Below are 4,635 nucleotides of genomic sequence, written 5' to 3' on the forward strand. Positions count from 1 at the left end.
AACCCATACGCCCGTCTAGAAGTTGCATCTGCCCAAAAACATCGACTAAACCTGTCATGGCCATCTCCCTCAATCTTGAAATAAAAAGCCTCATTTTTTTTTTCTGTTCAGCCATAAAATACTCGGTCACTAGTTCAACATCGTGGTTCCTCAGCTTCCCATTCACACTACATTCAAGATTGTAGATATCTTTTTTGATAAAACCGATTTTATCCATTCCTCCGGATTGCACCTCGAAAATACTTACCTTCTGATGAATGGGAATATTAACTGAACCCAACTGTTTTGTGAGTACTTTTGTAGAATCTGAAATATGACGGTGTGATCTCAATAAATGCATTCTTTATGAGGGTGTCATCTTATGATTGTGTCCCTCTGCAAAAAGAGAGATGGTATACTTCTTGCTCCCATTTGTCTTCACAACCACAATCTTAGCTTTGCAATTGCATCTACTTATTCCCCATTGTCTTTTTCTCTCCCGAGTTTCATCCCTCCTGTATGCACCTTGTTTGCAACATACAAATTCTTTCCTCAAAATCTCTTTCTTATTTTTCCCCCAAAAGCTGGAATAAAGTCGAATACCAAAGCCAGCCAAGAATGCATATCTATTATAGAAATTGTAAACGAGGTCAAGCGAGTCGAACTTCATCCCAACTGCTGGTGTTTCCTCATTTCTTACTTCAGGAATATAAACCCTCCCATTAGCTGTTACACAGTCATCACTCTCTGAGCCCCCAGACATTTTATCTGCGTATATTATTGATCAACTTCTATATTACTGCATAGCAAATATTAATTCATTAATCAATCATTACTGCATCACAACATATCAATGCATTCCACTTACACAAAACATTGCCCAAATTGACACAAAACATGCATAGCCTAACTTGTTGGATTCCGATTACACAAAACGCAAGCAAAATTTAATAATAGTTACGTTATCTCTTGTGAAATAATCTGGAAAAAATAACATTAGAACCAACATGTTCAACTAAGAACACAAATGCAATTCAAACCAGCAATCACATAACTTCACCCAATATCCTCTCCAAATGCTTACTCCTAATGTCATTAAACCTAAGTTTAGGATCTTTTACCTACATTTCATAATTTCGCACCCCACCAAAAACAATCAACTAAGTATACTGAATATTCATAAGGAAATGACGCATTATTGATTCCACAATGACGCATTATTGATTCCACAAATGACGAATTTCCCACCCTCACAAAAAACAAACCAAACCCAATTAAATCAATCCAGCAAGAGTGAACTTACCTCTCAAAATCAATCGGAAGCTCCGAAGTCAGTAAGCTTGAGAGAATGTGGTGGACATTAGAGAAGACTCTTTGGTATTGGAGACTCCATTTCTACCAAAATCGAGGAACAAACTGCTGCTGCGGCGTCTAGCTACAGAAAGAGATATGCTACTTTGCTTTCATCTGGAATCTTGTCTGCTGAATGAAAAAGAGAAGGGGTTTTCACTTGAGCCATAGAATCAAAACAGGGCAACAGCTAGGTAAGAGCCATTAATCGTCATACTCAGGATACCATAGATCGCGGGCTTCCCATGGAGCTGATGACAATGGAGCGACTATAGGGTTTGGGAGCTTTGGATCCTTCTAATTGTGGGTTTGCATTACATTCAAAAAGAGAGGATTGTGTTCTTGAGTTTTTCACAGAGAGGGAAAGAGGGAAAGATCTTCAACTGAAGTTGGGTTTCCAACGGGTCAAATTTCAACCCAGTTCTACATGCACCCTCTTTTAAAAACTCACCGTTAGATGAAATCCAACGGCTTGTACATACCCCTCAAAAACACCCCTTATAACTTTCCACTCACTATAGAAGCTCCCATGTTTGATTGCATTGGCTCAGAGGCTCTTGTTTAATAAGAGTTATTTACATTGGCACCATACTAGGTCTTTCCTATTTTTATAAAAGCATTTCCAGCTGTCCAGGATCGCGGGGGGGGGGGGGGGGGGGGGGGGGGATGGCTTATGGGTCCCACGAAACCGAACTAGCCCAAAGGCAAGGCGAGCCCGAGTTATGGGGTGATGTCATTGCTGACACCAAGGTTGCGTCAGCCCTCCAATTCAAATTATTTTTTACGCACGCGCCAACAGTAAAAAGAATTTGAACGCGCACGCCTGCTTTTCGCCAACGGCTAGAAGCCATGTGGCGGCCTCTAGGCGCTCCGATCTATTTTTCTCCTCCAATCCAACGACAGTCAATTTTTTTGCAATAAAATTATGAAAATATATATATATTTAAAAAGTACCCAAAAATTAATAATTTTTTTTTCTATAAATACCAACCAATACTCTTCACTTTTAACAGCAAATCCTCATACATTTTCTTCTCCTTCACCTATTACTCACTTTCTACTCAACATTTTATTCACTTTCAAATTTTATTTTTATTTATCATCTTATGGCTTCTTCTATCGAAACTGGAGGGCCATGGAGCATCATGGAAGATGTTTTGTTGAGTGAGTGTTGGGTCCAAAGTAGTCATTTGCCCTTTCCTATTTCCATAATCTCTTTGTCAAGCAGTTGGGCAATTCTTCCATTGCTAGTGCGTGCAGTTGATGCTTCCAATCATTCCTGAAATTCCTCGACCTTCAGCTTTTTATAGAAGCCGTGGAGGTCCCTGGACATAGGTTTGCCTAGGTAGTCCCTGGTGTATAGAGTTTCGACTGCATCACAAAATCTTACCAAGCTCTCCAAAGTAGTGGACTTCCCCATCCAGGCAATCTCATTCGCCTGATCAGCAGATGAACCATACGCCAACATTCGTATAACAGCTGTAAGGTTTTGCTCGGGAAGAAGTCCCAATGCCCCAACAGCAGCACACTTTTGAACAAAGTATTCATCATAATTGCAAATATCATGCATGGCTTTATTGAACAAATGGGGTTGCATTCTATATCACCTTCGAAAATCAACATCGAAGTACAGAGAAGTTGGGATAAAATAATCTTCCAGAAGATTCTTACCCGAGAATACCTATGTATGTCCACATTCGGGCCACGACCGAGTTGTGAACCACAGCGGCGGCCTTCGTTTTCTTTATCAAGCAAAGCCACTGCTATGACAACTTGTTGATCTAGTTCTAGTTGCACACTTTTGCCTTTAGCTCGTCTACGCCTTCTTTCTTTAGTTTCTCGCTCTTGCCTCTCCAAGCATCTGCTCATGTCTGACATTGAGAATGGAGTATGAATTCTAAAATCTGATAAATGAAAGTATAGAGAAGATCTAGTGTTAGAGGTATGAGCTGAGCCTCTACTTTTATAGAAAAATTTAAGCGGATAGAGATGACACGTGGTGCGATTTTAGAGGGTGAAAATCTTATCTGAAATTTGAAATTTGAAATTTATCTGAATTTTTAATTTTGAAGTTTATCTGAATTTTGAATTTTTAAATTTATCTAAAATTTGAAACCGAAAATCTTATTCGAAAATTTTATCCGATTATGAGATATGAATTTTATAATCAATATTGACACATACGAACCCAAAAATCTTATCCGAAAATATTGTCCTTTGCCATGGCAACGAGTGGAAACACACATTGCTTTTTGCAAAGGGCAAAGGACAAATGGGTGGAGTTGCTCTAAAACTCTTTAAGGTTTGAGAAATTACATTAACACTTTCTAATATTTAAATTGTTTTTATAAGATCCTTCTTGTTAATTTTCCGTTCAAAAATTACTTATATCATTAAAAGATTTCTCCAAATGACAAAGTTAACTTTAAAGATTAGATGACCCATACACCCTCTAATCTTTGAGGTTATTTTTATCATTCGAAGTAATTTTGTGAAGACATCAGCAATTTTGGACAAAAATTAACGAAAATAATTTTTTGAATACAATTTGAAACCTCATGAGGTACTAGTGTAATATCTGAAACCTTAGGGGTTTTGTGAAAATCGGAAAAATCTTAATAGGTGTCGTGCAAATAACTATTCATGTTGGCATGTGCTCCTCTACGAACCGTCCAGGTGAAGATCATACACTCAGACTAATTAGATCACCAATGCCATATGTTAACAAATGGTTGTGTCTTACATTAAAAACATTCATAACCCTTGCCAAGTGTCATTCATTGGTTGGCCCTTTGTGATCAGTACCTCCAATCATGCTAGGGCATGGCTAAAGATCGCTTTTTTATTTTTATTTTTTTATTATTTTTTATTTTAATGATTAGGGCATGGCCCGAATAAATATTTTCACTCAGACACTGCCCAAATACTCTCTCATCAACCCTAACTTTGTTCTAACGTTGCAATCAAAGAGGGCTTGACCGATACCACACTCATGCCTCTTGGATGATTAGTTCAATTCTCCTGTGCATAACAATTCCAACAAGGGAAAGAAGTACCTGAGGTTTCCACCTGACTGGGTAGAAACTCTAACTTTGATCTAGTCAAAGTCCTACGTTGTTGACCATACACTTGTATAGACCTAGATTTTTTCGCTTATCGACATCTTTATTATGCACAAGTTTGCTCTACAAGTTCGAACAAGCATAAAAGGCTTCTAAAGTCTTCTCTCTCAAACATTTCAAGACTTGTTCGAGTGTAAATGCGTGCCATTTGATGTTGCATTGGTGTTCGAAATGGCAGTGGAGG

This window comes from Prunus dulcis, chromosome 1 (genome assembly GCF_902201215.1).
Source record: "Prunus dulcis chromosome 1, ALMONDv2, whole genome shotgun sequence".
NCBI classification, from domain to species: Eukaryota; Viridiplantae; Streptophyta; class Magnoliopsida; order Rosales; family Rosaceae; genus Prunus; species Prunus dulcis.